Genomic DNA, 15018 nt, shown 5'->3' with positions numbered 1-15018 from the left:
ACTCGAGAGCCCCAAGATAAGGGATGGGCCTTGACACCCTGTTAACCCACTTAAGAACCAATTCCAAAAGTACAATTCCATCAATGGCTTTACACATATGCATGCATGTATTTTTGGCCCAAACCTACTGCTACATAGCCTTTCTCTACAATGTTGAACACAAATTAAAGCATTGCCATTACTTCTTAAGCGAATATGAAGAAATGGTAAAATAAAGCAGTGACCTAAAAGTATAAACAGCATCACAGGTGAGAAACTAAACGTTAATCCACAGTCATTCATTTAGAGGTTAGAAAGTATTGAGAGCCTAAGGTGATAGTTTACCCACAAATTAAATTTCTCCTGATATCTACTCATCCCTGTGCTGATGTGAGGATGGGTGAAGATCTCCAGTTCACAAATCACTCCTGGAGCTTCAGTGGAAAACAGTGTTGCGGCCAAACTTAGTACAATTGTAGTGAATGGTGACCAGTTTTAAAATGTAAAAAAAGAACACAAAAAAACCCACAAAATGTCTCCATACTCTTTGTGTGGTGTAACCTTAAAATTTGACCCAAAAAGACGCCATATTTTTAGACTAAATGTCAACTGTAACCTCTCAGACCGGAGTTGCTTGCACACGCCTAAAGTGGGTACACAAGCTCTTGTCCAAGCGGCGCAACATGAGATATACAAGGTCTTGTGATTCTTTCATACCTGTGTTCACATGCTACCTGGAAGAGAACTCAGACAGAGCGAGATCTTCTCAGAAATAGTTACTTGTTATGCGTACAGTTGACTTTGCAAACTCTCAACCAAGAAGAAAATGTCCAAGGACTGATATAGAAGAGGAACATCATTTCTTTGCTGCAGCTACACCACTTGGGCAAGAGCTTGTGTACCTGCTTCAGGTGTGTGCACAGTTCCGGGCTGAGAGGCTACAGATGACATTTAGGCTAAAAACATGGTGTAAATGACATGAGTGAAATTTCATTTTTGGGTGAACTATCACTTTAACACACACACTTCTTCAGACCACTGTCTCTGCTCTCCTGCACAGACAGGAGCTCAGTCTGACAACACACGCTAGCTTGAGGGCAAAGATGGGGGGTCAGAGATGCTGAGGTCGAGATATATTCCAAGCACAGTGTCTTGGACGAGAGTGATGCAGTGTGGCACGGTGTGTTTTAGCCTTTAGTGATAATGGCCATAGAATGGTCAGTAAATTTCATAGAATGTTGTCTCCATCTAGATATGGTGTAATTATGAGTGAGTATTAAAGGACAACTTTTTCAACCTTGGCCTTGATGGAGACAGCTCGTTTTGAAATTGGTCCAGTATTGAGGGAGGCAGATACAGCTGGCAGCTGCAAAATAAGTACAACAGTATACATTGGACAAATGTGTCCCGTTGCATTGAAAGTGCTTTTTTTCACCACAGACCTGCTCAGATCGCCAGTTTTATCTCTGTCAACAGCATGCGAAACGTCTGTCTTACCCTTCACTTGGTCCGGGCTGTGTGTGACGAAATCTCACGGGATCTTTGCTTGTTACTGGAAAAAAACAGAGGAGCCATGACTTGTAAAAGTCAGTTGGTTGTCCCATAGTACAGGTGAGAGTTTACTAGGCCGATTGAAGTGTCATGGCTAAATATTTACCTACCGATGAATGACTTTTCAATAATTGTACTCTTGACTGCACTGCTGAGCAGTCTACAAACTCCTCCAGTCTTTAGAGACACTAGCAGATCCTGCATAAATCTTGCACACTCTAAGTATTTACAGTACAAAATCATCCCCTCCATATATGCAGGGGTGGACAGTAAGAAAGTACATTTACTTGAGTACTGTACTTTACTTGAGTATTTGTTTTTCTGGAAACAAATATTGTACTCTTGTACGATTGTACCACATTTCTAGAAAGGTTGTCATTACTTTGAAGTCAGCTGTTGTTGTTTCTTCTTTTCTAAAATGCGACTGGCGCCATGCTGTGTTCCTCACAGAAGGAAACCAAGGACAGTACCCACTCTTAACTGGGATTGATGCAAAAGCAGAAATGCGTCATCCAGGCACTCTGTAACAAGCCCAAGCAAGCACTCCCTCTTTCATTCCAACAAAACTCAGTAATGATGACGGCAGGAGAAAGACAAAATTAAATCTCAAGATGTTAGAATTAGAAAAAGAGAAATAATTTCAGGTAGGCTTTTAATGTTGGATTGTTTTTATTTGGGTGAAAAATACCACACAGTTATACTGCCCCTGAAGCCAGAAAGAAATCTCAGTTATATAACAGACTTGGAGAACTTCCTTGGCTTCAATCTGATTTTATTTTTTTATTTATTTTTATTTTTTATGTGATTTTAACAGTTACATCAGAAAAAATGACAATAGCTGTCCTTTTTGTTTTTGATTGCATTTCTATGCTGAAGTTTTTATAGTGTTTCATCATGGTTCTACAAGTAAGTCAGAGCACCATTGTGGTGGTTTCAGAGAGTTTCAAGGTTCAAACAATAAGCAGTGTATATAGAAATGAACTTTGTAATGTGTACTTTTGGATACTTAAGGTTTTTTTTTATCATTCATTTTTTATTGGAACAATAACAAATAGGCTAAAAGCCAGTCCAGCAAATTGCCATTTTACATTTTAGGTTTATGTACCTCCAGCCCTCAACCTCTTTCCCTATCCCTTCTTGCCCCCTACCCCAACTCTAACCAACAGGATAGATGATCAGAGCAGTCCTATTTAGACAGAAAGTCTTTCAAGTCAGATATCAGATTCATCCACATTAAAATTGTGTTTGTTTCCTGCATCATTAATCCTTGCTGATGGTAGTTCAGGTAAGGAATGTCCAAAAAGCTCCAGAGCCAATTAATATTTGAGATATTGTGAGGAAGTTTCCAGCACTGGACTACAATCTTCTTGGCTGCAGTTAGGCCCGCCAGCCAGATTTTGCGTGCTTTAGCCGTGAGGGAGAGACAGGAATCGTCATTTAGAAGATGTACAGCAGGATGTACAGCATTGGTAATACCACCCCAATTAGTCCTGCCAGGGTATTAACAACTTTTGCCCAGAAATCTAGAATCCCTGGACATTTTCACACAACATGAATAAAGGAGCCAACAGTTCTGTGGGAACAGAAAGAACAGTATGGGTCAGGGGCTAGTCCTATTTGATGCCTAATTCTCGGTTTAAAGGGGAACTATTATGCTTTTCCTCTTTTTTGACCTATAAATGTTGTCACAATGTCGGATACTCATGTTAAACGATTCCAAAGCGTCAGATAATGAGATTCATGCATTTGGAAGTGAGCCCTGCAAGCTGTATTGGATGGCTCTGCATGCTGTGTTTTACTGTCTTTTTTAACGGTGTAGTAACATTGATGTTAATGCGTGCCAGACTTACTTATATGGTCATACCCCGGCATATGCTCTAGGCCTGCCCGCTCCCCCGCTCTGCTTCGGAAGTTACATCGCTGTGCGCTGCTCTGCTGTCTACAACGATTTCACAGTGTTAGCACGTTGAGCAATGGCTCCTAGAAAATGTTTGTTCGGGTGTGAGGGAAAATTACCTTTGTTTAGCTTTCCTAAAGAGGCAAGCACCAGGCAGAAGTGGATAGAGTTGCTTTTTCCCGGCCAGCAAAAGAAAAATACCTCCGTGTTTGTCTGTTTACAGTATGTCACAGGGGACTGTTTTGTCAACATGGGCCAGTATGAAGCTGGATTAGCCGGTAGCCGGGCTCGGCAGCGCTCGCCAGCCCTTCGGAAGTCCTCGGGAGTGCGACCAATCACAGTGGAGTGGGCTCGGCGGAAGGCGTACATAGAGCAGGGCTGGGGGGTGGAGTAAATTACACAGACCGTTTTCGCGGGACGCAGAAAATACAAGGAAGAGATGCAGTGAGAGGCACAGCGTCCTGAAGATCTACAAAGCTTTCTGTGCGGGCGATCGTGTGTAGCTGCTCTATAGGAGTCCAGAAATCAAATACAAAGGCCTGAAAATGAGTATAATAGGTCCCCTTTAAGGTATGCTCTGCGACAAAATTTCAAATGTATATAAACTGATGGTTTGGGTTTTAGGAGGCATCAGCAACGTTATTCCAAATTACAACCCATTTCAGTTTTTGTTCCACCTCAGCTATGTCTCTCCCCCAAGCCAAGCAAGTTTAATTTGTTATATATATAAGCCACTATTCATCTGGAGCACACTGTATCCAACTTAAAATAGGATGTTCTTGTAAGGCTGATTCCCACTGAACTTTATAGGCTTTACAAACTGACCCTAAAAGAGAATGTTTGTCAATATTGTATGGAACTTAAGGATTGTGCTTGCCCCATTAATATCTTGTTGTAATACCTTTATCTTCCCAGGCTTTGTTAGTAAAAGGTTTCCCCCTAGATAAAAGGTGACCATTATTCCATAGTGGGGATGATTTACACCAAACACTTTTAACTTTGAGGAATTTTTCTGCCACTTTAAAGACTTGTAGCATATGAGTTAAAATCGGATGTATTCTCTTCTTGGGCTGGCAGTAGTGATCTTGGGAAAAGTGTACACTGCAGACCCGATGGTCTGCAAGATGCAGTGTCTGGACAGGAATGTTAGCATCAGTTTGTAGCACAATTAGCCACAACTTCAGCATCTTTTTTTTTTTGTTGTTGTTTATTTTTTGTTGTTTTTAATCGATATAGTGAAACTCTCAACTGCACTCAGGGACAACCAACTCCACTCTGACCGGCTCTCAGTCATGGTTCCTTTGTTTTCTTCTGGCAACACACTAAGATCCCATGAGATTTTGTCACACACAGCCTGGAGCAAGTGAAGGTTAAGAGATGTGCTTTGCATGCTGTTAACAGAGTTAACAGAGTTTACACTGGCGATCTGAGCTGGTCTGTGGTGAAAAAAAAAGCACTTTCAATGCATGAACTTTTACAGGAGGCATTTGCCCCCATATATATTGTTGCAACTTGTTTCGCGACTGCTGGCTGCATCTTCATCCCTCAATAATGGACCAATTTCAAAATGAGTTGTCCCCATCAATCATGCACACACATACACATGGGGAAATTGGACCCAGGTTGAAAAATACTGAAGTTATCCTTTAAGAACTGAATACTTTGTAAGCCTAATTGTACTTCCTGTGTCCATGAATGCTATTTTGTGAGCCTGGCAGATGTGGGCATCCAGTGGAAATGAAATCAACTGTATCACCATGTAAGACTGTGAAAGCACTGTAATTGTGTGATCACTCTGCTGATGGAAAGTTGACCAAAGTCTCCCTGTTATGATCACTTTCATTTCTGGCATTGTTGTTATGGAAGATTTATCAGCCTTGTCTAGTTTTATTTTATCTTGTAAAGTACTTGGTAACATTAAAAAAGTGGTACATAAAAAAAGTTTATCATTATTATTGTTACATGAGCACATCTCTCATGAGATCGACCACAAATGTTATCCCCGCACAGTCCAATCCATAGTGTTTTACTAACTCACTGTCTCTCATCAATTCTTTGTCATGTTCTCCTCTGCTTAAGAAACACTTAATCCTCCTCCCTACTCTGACTGGAATCAAACCAGGGCCGCTGCAGTAAGGATGCAGTTTTTGCATATGGAACATGTGTAATTACAGTTGAGCTAATGAGGAATCCGAACATAGATTGACTTGAGATTCTTTTCAAATCTATACTAGACATGCAAAATTTAAAATATATCTCCTAACAGTGAGATAAGCTGGTATAAAGCACTTCATTTTCCACTCAGGGCTTAGAAGCTAGTTTCCACATTACAGACATTAAAAATCATGTCTTATGTATTGAATAACATTACAGCTTGACTTTTTTGGCTTCAATAACAGGGCAGACTGAAGAATGTGATAGGACAGGTGGCAGAGAGAGAACAGATGACATGCAGCACATGTCCAAGGGCTGGAATGAAACCCTCTGCAGCAAGGAGTCCGCCTTTGCAAATAAGGCATGTGTTCTACCAGGTGAGCGACCGGATCTTGATCTTGAAGAGGGGTCTATGTATCGTCCCTCCCAAACTGTATTTAACTTTGATAATTAGGATAAACAAATATACAATATATCATTATATATCGATATATCAAACAAACAAACAAACAAACAAACAAACAAACAAACAAAAAATAATAACAATGAAAAATCCACTTGCTTTTTTGGTCCATGTCCTCAAATCAGCAATTGGAATAGAAGTTAAACCAAAACCAGAAATGACTTTATTGTCACTTTAATTGTGTTATCTCTATTTTCTGATATGTTCAGGCATTGCTTATTCTGTCTCAATTCATTATAGCTAAAGGCACTGCTAAGATTTAACATATATTATTTGTTGAATTATGAATAAAACTATAGGCTAGATATTTATTTACATATTTTTTTTAATTAATGAGTCTAAAAACTTTTCACCAATCCACTTGTGCCACAGACCCCTATTTGAGAACCACTGCCCCATAATATCTATACAAATTTAAAAAAAAATCCATTCCTCTAAAACTTTGTAGGTGGCAGGAAATGGTAGCTGTATCTGTCTGACCCTTGAATAAAGAATTCTTATTTTTTTCCTTTTCATGGTTGGTATTCTGCAAAAAAGCCAGAGTTTGCAGTGTTTTTATACATTTCTGCCCAGCCTTTCTTTTATAGCACCACATCATAAGGTGTGTGATGTATGTAATTCCTTGAGCTCATTAAACATATACTCCCTCTTGTGGCATAAAGGGACAACAACTTCTGATGTGCTTCAAGATGTGCTGTGCCTCAGGTTATTTATGTATTTACTGGGTAAAAATTACAGATTTATTTTTTAACTTATTTTTAATTTATTCTAGTTAACTCAGCTACACTGTAAGAAAACAATCTGTAGAGTAATTAATGATGTCCTGGCAAAAAATTATCAGTACATATTCTGTTAGGTTTGTGGACATTTCTTTCAACCCTAAAATGGAAAATTCTGTAGATTTACAGTATATCCTCTGGGCCGTTCATGGACACTTCTGTTAATCCTTAAGTAGACATTTCTGTAAAATTAAAGCACATCTAGAGCAGCATTTGCTGAAAATTTCTTCACCGCTTTAAAGTTCTAATCAAATATCAAATCTGTACAATTTTTATGGGCAGTTTCTTTGAAAGTGAAACGTAAATGGTGACTTACAACCACTTACATTTTCTGGTAAATACAATTGTATTTTCTTCCACGGTTTAGACCAACATCATGTTCTAATAATCTAAAATGAAAGACACCAGATTCGACCACCACAACAGAGTTCAAGGTCACTTGCTAGACTCTTCCATTCTGGTGGAATGATTGTCAGAGTCTCTCAGTCAGACTTGAACTTTGCTTCATGGGACTTATTCGTGTTGTTCTCTCATGACTAGATCCTTGCTTGTGTGTTGTATCAGCTCTCAGATGTACGTGACTTTAGATAAAAATGTCTGCTAAATTAAATTGTAAATTGTAAGTTGTGATGAAATAAATCTTTACACAGCGAATACAGCATCATGGTCCAATAAATCCACCACAATATAAAAATATTTTATGTCTACATCTGCTAGTGGGCCATCACAACAAGATGAGGAAAGATAATATATTAGTTCAGTCCAAGAGAATCTTGATATTGCCAACAAACTGCCAACTATTTTGATAATCTGTTAATTGCTTTGAGTAATTTTTAAGAAAAAAAAAGTCTAAATTCTCTGATGCACTTTCTCAAATGTGAGAGTTGGTGTGGTTTCTTTAACCCTTTATTACAGTTTACTAAATATCTTTGGGTTGTTTTTTTTCACCATTTTCTGGCATTTCACAGCCAAAACAACTACTTGATTAATTGAGAAGATATAATCAGCATTAATCAACAATGGAAATAACCGTTAGTTGCAACCCTAGTTTTAAACTTTGAAACAAGTGGAACTGTCAAAATGGAAAGAAAAACAACAGTGCAAGCATGAGACTATTTACACCATCACTACAGAACATTTCAGTGTTAGTGCCATTTTCTTGAACAGGACATGTAATGTTCTTTAGTTGGGTTATCTTATTCATTCAAGTGCTAAGTAATGGTTGTGGGACAAACTTAAATTGGCATGTTTCTGCAGCAATCCTTTCTTGTATCTTGCATTCATACATGACAACAATATTTCATGTAAAACTACAAAGAAAATGGTATAATCAGAGGTTGAGGGAAGAAGAAGAAGAAGAGGCAGAGGCTCTATGCATGCTTGTGTGTGCGCTCCTGATACCTCTCTCGGTGTGAGCAAGGTACTGAGTACAGCCTTCTGTCTAACAGTCATGGAGTAATGTATTGCTGTTTCATCCCCTTATCACAGCTCTGTTGCATGTTTGGAAAAGGTAGTAATTCAACCAAAGCCTTTCATTCATGTTTAAAACGTAGTTGACAACAACATTTAAAGTTGTTTTGTCACTGTGTGAGATGTACTGCTTGAAATGTTTAGCTGTTTTTTTCTCCATGACAGTCAGCCCTGGAAATGTTAATTTGGATACAAAATCTCTTGTTCTACTTTTTGTTGACGCTGACTGGCTACTGTACAGAATTTCCAGTTTTGTCAAGCTAAATGCCATGATGTATCACACTGAACTGTTTAGACTTAGATTTCAACATGTATATTTCTAGTGGAGCCCCAGTATACAGTGTTTGCAGGCCAAGATGATGTTTAAATTGAATCCATATTTTAATACTGGAGGACACTATCATAGTATAACAGTCAGTATAACAAGAAATAGAAGAATACAAGGGTGAGTACAGGAAGGCTTTCAATGATACCGGATGACCAGAATTTGACTCCAAAATCAACCATGACGGAGGGCCCTCAATATCCCCATATTTGACCCAGTAGTTCAAATTTCATGTTTGTTGCCCAATAATAGTACAGGAAGTTTGGTAACACCATTCCGCCCTGAGCTTTGAGCCTCTGTAAAACTTGTCGACGTAACCTTGGAGACTTCTTATTCCAAACAAAACCGAAAATAAGACTGTCCACTTTATGGAAAAATGAAAGAGGAAGAAATATTGGAATACACTGGAATAACTATAAAAAGTGCGGGAAAACATTCATTTTAATTGCATTGATTCTGGCAGCTACAGAAAGATTTAGTAGGGAGCACCGCTCAAAATCCTGTTTAATTTGTGTGAGCAGCAAGAACTTATATATATGCAACATTCTATATACTGTCTATTTGTCTGAGCCAGGAAAATATAACTCATAGCACATAAATTAAGCACATATGAAGACAAAGAGTTGTTGTCCATTTATGACACGTTTATGAAATATACCCTTAAGTGTGCCCTTTCTGTATTTTAAACCAAAATTGAAAAAAGGTCATTTTTACATCTAAAATACTTGAAAGATTACATTTTAATTAAAGAATCGATGAATCTGAAATAATTTATATGAAAATTCTTACTACTAGTCCAACACGCATAAACCAGTATAAACCAGCATAAGCAAGTATTTTGTTTCGATATGATGTAAGTATCTTTAATACATGTGTTTGTAATCTCCAAACATTAACTCTGTGTTTACCTTCATAGTTCAAAAAATAATATTTTGTCTCTTATAATGTGTCCTGAAAACTGAAGAAACTCAGCCCTTTGCCTTTATATTTATCAAAGTTCATAGATTGCTTAGGATGGTTGGTTAGGATGTAATCTATAAAATTATTTTGGATTTAAAGATGAGCAATTTCACATTTTAGTTTATTATTTATAGGATATATTCCCTACTATGGTATGAAGGGGCAACACTCATGTCTTCATATATGCTATGCCTGAGTTAGATTCTCCTGGCTCTTCTTTTGATAGAGCTTATTTAACTTCCGGGTCAACTGTCTGCCTTTCTGCTGTTTGCAAGTCAACAAGTAAGAAATAAAATTACACCAAAACTAATCCCTTTTTTTAGTATCATTATTTAGATTTTTACTCTTGTTTTTTAATGTCTGCTGGCAAAAAAAAAAAATAAAATTAGCTCTCTTTACCCATTTTTGTTTTCTGGTTCAAAGCACTACCTTGAGGGTATACTCCCTCTTGTGGCAAAAACAGGCAATAACTCAGGGTTTCATCTGTGCAATGTGTGAGTATACCTATGAATTGCTGGCTAAAAATTACACATTTATTTTTCAAAGAGGAAACTGGTGCCCAGTGACTGTTTAGCTATCTCGGTTACGTCTGAACATAAAACAACAAGTCCCTGAGTAAATGGGACAACACAACCTTCAAATACTATTTCTGTATTTGCTTTTAACTAATATCTTGCCTTTAACTTATAATATTTGTGCCTTTAGTGATGCTTTGCCTAACTGACACAAGCCATATATATATTATATATATTGATATATTGTTTATTTAATGTAATATCATTGTAGTTGAAGGCAAACACAGAATTTATGTTTGAAGGTTGCAATGTCCTGTTTGCTAAAACATACATGTATTGTTTTCCATTGTGATATGACTGACAGGAAGACTTGACACAGAAGTTAAAGTAACTTTATGAAAATAAAATATATATATATAAATATAATAAATATTCATTGGATATTGGTTAAAGGCAAATACAAAATTAATATTTGAAGGTTGTAATGTCCTAAAGCAGTAGTTCCCCCAAAAATGAAAATTCACTGAGTGAAGATCTCCAGTTCACAAAACACTCCCGGGGTTTCTGTGGAAAACATTGTTGCAGCCAAATCCAGTACAATTGAAGTGAACAGTGACCAATTTTAAAATGTTGAAAAAGAATACACACAAAAATCCCCAACAAAATGTCTCATACTGCTCATGTGGTGTAATCCAAGTGTCCGTAAGTCGCGACATTAAAGTTTGACCCAAAAAGATGCCATTTACACCATGTTTTTAGCCTAAATGTTAACTGTAGCCTCTCAGACTGTAGCTGCTTGCACAGAGATAACTGAACAGTCATTGGACACCAGATTCCTCCTTGAAAAATAAATATGTAATTTTTAACAAGTAATTCATAGGTATACTCACACAATGTACAGATGAAACCCCAAATTGTTGCCTATTTATGCCACAAGAGGGAGTATACCCTCAAGTTAGTGCTTTTAAGCCAACAAAGAAAAATTGGTAAAGGGAGCTAATTTTCTATTTTTACTGGCAGAAATAAAAACAAGAGAGAAATCCAAATAATTATTGTAAATTATACTGGTGTTATCTTATCTTCTTACTTGTTGACTTGAAAACCGTTGAAAGGCAGACATCTGACCTGGAAGTTAAATTAGTTCTATCAAAATAAGAGCCAGGAGAATCGAGCTTATGAAGAGAAGAGTGTTGCCCCTCAATACTACAGGAGGGAATATATGCTTCAAAGTGTGCCCTTTTTGGGTTTTAGCTTTAAACCTATGGAGCTATATTGGGGCCAAATGTTTTGAACTTGAAAAATAAAATTTGAAACTGTTTTGATCTTGAATTTTGAAAAATACATCAGTGTATTCAAAATAAAAATAAGTGTTCAAAAAAATTTTTCAGGTTAAATATAATTATGATTCACTCTGGTAATTATTTTGATATTTGAGATCCTATTTCTTTCAGTTACAAATTTTATCTTTTCAGATTCGAATATTATTTTTTATAGTTTCAAATCTTTTTTTCACTTTCGGATCTTTCTGTTTCAGTTTCAGATCTTTTCTTTTCAGTTTCAGAATTTGGTATGTACTCCTTACAGCAGTGGTTCCCAACCTTGGGTCAGGACCTCAAAATGGGTTTGACAGATACTTAAATAAATAATTGCTAAATTAAAATTAAATTAATCTTTATAATGTTAAAAACACAACCTCAGCCGCCCAATTAAATATGGTGGGTTAAGAGAGAGCATTATAATATATGTTTTAACCAGATATTGCCTATATTTGATCACGAGCCAAAGAAGCCTGGGAACCACTGCTGTAAGGAGTACAATTCACAAACACTAGCTGATAGCATCAGGCCTAGGGGTGTGTATCTCACTGACTGAGACGATTTGATACGTATCTCGATACATGTTCAACAATACAATATATTTTATAAATCTTTAAGCGGCCAACAATTCGGTTCGATACGATTCAATTCTGATACGATACGATACAATACGATACGACGCAATACAAGACAATGCAATGTGTCAGTCTTTACATTTTGATTCAATTAATGCTATGTTTGTAGAGTGCTGTTAGTTGCCAAAAAATCCTGATAGTTTTACTAAATATAGTAACAGTAGAAACAGAGAGGGAGACTTTACAGTGATGTTTATATCTTATTATGAGTCTCAAGTGTAAATGAGATAAATGAGAAACTTTAGATTTTTGCAGTAAGATAAGATAAGATAATCTGCTGCTCTGTTTCATTTGAAGAGTGGTGTGGTTTTCATTAGTGTGGAGGAACAGTGATGCTCTGTGTTACCTGTTCTCACAGTGACATGACGTCTCTGTGGGTCAGACTCGTGGCTCTGTGCTTTTTCACTCACAAAAACAAGCCCTCCCTCCTCCCTCTCCTGTGGCTCCTCTTCATTTGCTCATAACAGACGGTGCTGAAAACAGTGACATAATTGACATTGTACCACGTCGCATCACCAAACTTTCATAAGACTCAAGTGTAGAATAAGTTTGGGTTTTATAAGAAAGATGAGAAATGCTGCTGGAAATCATTTATGCAAAATGTGAAAGTAACCGTATATTAAAAAAATAAAGCCAGTAGGACATAGTATTCATTGGATTTTAGTCAAAAGCAGATACAGAATTAATATTTTAAGATTGTAATATCCCGTTAACTCAAAAACGTATTGCTCTACTCCCTGAAAAATCAATAATTAATTTTCTACCAGTAATTCATAGGTGTACTCAGACATTGCACACATGAAACCCTGAGTTGTTACCAATCCATGCCACAAGAGGGAGTATGCCTTTAAGTGAGTGCTTTTTTTTTTTTTTTTTTGTGGTTTAAACCAAAATAGAAAAATGGGTAAAGAGAGCAGTTTTTATTTTTTGCTGGCAGAAATAAAAACAAGACAGGTTTGTAAGTTTACATTCATGAATATGGAATTTACACAGTAGTAATATTAGATTAATAAAAAAATCTTTTTCTCTATACTCAACACTTCCTCACCATCACCTGACTTACACAACACTTATCACAAGTAGCAGAGACAGAATGAATGACTTTAAACTGAATAATATAAAAAAAAATAAAGTCATCCTTTAGACATTTGATAAGTGGATTTGGCTTTGAAAATAAAAAGGCCATTAAAGAGGCTCCAGTGAGTAAGACTGCATTACAAGACTCATTCTCAGGCCATCTGATACAGACACTGCTCTTCTGTCTAGCAGCAGAATGATGAGAAAACCCATGAACTGGCATTGCAGGCCCAGTAATAATGTTGGAATACAAGAAGGCCCTGGCCACCTTCGTTAGCCCAAATGAAGGGCATATTTTAAAGAACGAAGATGTAAGAAAAATCGGGACATGTTGAAAGAGAGAAATAAATTTGGGGAGTACTAGCATCCTAATAATATTAACGCATCCGATTAAAGAGAACGAGAAATTTCCATTTATCTATCATAGTTTTAGTCCCCAAATCCAAAAAATTAAGTTTAAAAAGAAATTTAGGGTTTCTAGTGATATTAATCCCGAGATACACAAGGTGTTCAGTGGAAAGTCTGAAGGGTAGATTGCAGAGAAAGCCAGCGTCGAGACCATGAGAGAAGGGCATGAACAAACTTTTTCCCCAGTTAACACTAAAAGATCTAAAAACATCCCTGTTTCCCCTTTTTGATATAATAAACAGCTTTTGGCAGCTTTCTGGGTTTAGAGACAAGATTATATCACCTGCGTACAGACCAATGGTACAATGAGATGTGCCGCAACTTATACCAGTGATTTGGGGACTGGCTCTAATAGAAATGGCCAGAGGCTCGAGAGTCAGCGCAAAGAACATTGGGGAGAGGCAGCAACCCTGCCTGGGGGAGACCTGTCATGATTAGTCAAAATGGAGGATTTGGGGCAAGAATAGTAGCAAACATGTACTTCCATTCAATTTGATCAAATGCCTGTTGGGCGTCCAGGGAGATAACTGCCAAGTAAGGCAACTTAGTAGAGTAAATTATATCTATCTGGAATAAACTCTGTTTCAGTACTGTTGGAATTACTGTTGGTGGCTGAAAACAGCCACTAACAAAAACTGCTGTAAAAATATATCAGATAAATATTTTTTCAACTTTTTTGGCATAAATATGTTAATTAACCTCAGTTCTGGTCAAAAGTACTAAATATTTAAATATTTTTAGAATTGTAATATTTTAAATGCCAATTTTATAAGCTCTGTCACCGACGCCAACAAAATGAAACAGAAAACCAACCATGCACCCTCAATATGCATTTGGTTTTCTGAGTTTTGTTTTTTCAGGGAAAATGAAAACTAGTATTACTGAAACATTTAGAATTTTTTTCATACTTGCTTTATGACCAGCATTTCATTCATAGGCCTATAGTGGGTAAATGGTGTCATGAGGTGGTCAACATTAAAAACTAATTTGACCTCTTCCCTACAGACCAGAATGCATCTTTTTATACTGTAATGGCTGTGCGATCAAAACATGTGGTTATAATGGAAGTCGATGGGGAAAAACAAAGTTCAAATCTGATGGTGCACAAAAACTAATAATGCATCAAAGTCAATGTTGTACTTATCACATCTTATGTACATTATGCATGATGCTGCACAAATAGTTTTATTACTTTGTGAAAGCCTTAAAACTTACAATAACACACAACATTTTTCACTTTTATTTAATTTATTATTTGCAGGAAAATATTAAAAATAATGTAATAAAATCAGTTAGAATTAAACAGCTCTGACTCACTTAAAACTGGTTTACAGCTAATTCCTGTTCTGCATCACATAAAAGACAAAATCATATAACAAAACGGAACAAACAAAAGATCCACTACCACAGAAATTACTACGTACTTTGTTGTATCAATTCAAAGATTTCATGAGATGATCACAAAGTAACGATGGGATTGTCCTTTGCC

At 36.8% G+C, this 15018-nt stretch overlaps 1 long non-coding RNA gene across 1 annotated transcript in view; it reads left to right on the top strand.

The window, feature by feature from the left end:
- LOC146307153 (uncharacterized) overlaps positions 1 to 15018 on the top strand; it is a 65221-nt gene that overhangs the window by 141 nt on the left and 50062 nt on the right. The gene's annotated exons all lie outside the window — the stretch shown is intronic.

Source organism: Lutjanus erythropterus, chromosome 21 (genome assembly GCF_056507025.1).
Source record: "Lutjanus erythropterus isolate fLutEry1 chromosome 21, fLutEry1.hap2, whole genome shotgun sequence".
NCBI classification, from domain to species: Eukaryota; Metazoa; Chordata; class Actinopteri; order Lutjaniformes; family Lutjanidae; genus Lutjanus; species Lutjanus erythropterus.
Note: the sequence above shows the minus strand (reverse complement) of the source record. Positions and strands in the feature narration are given on the sequence as shown.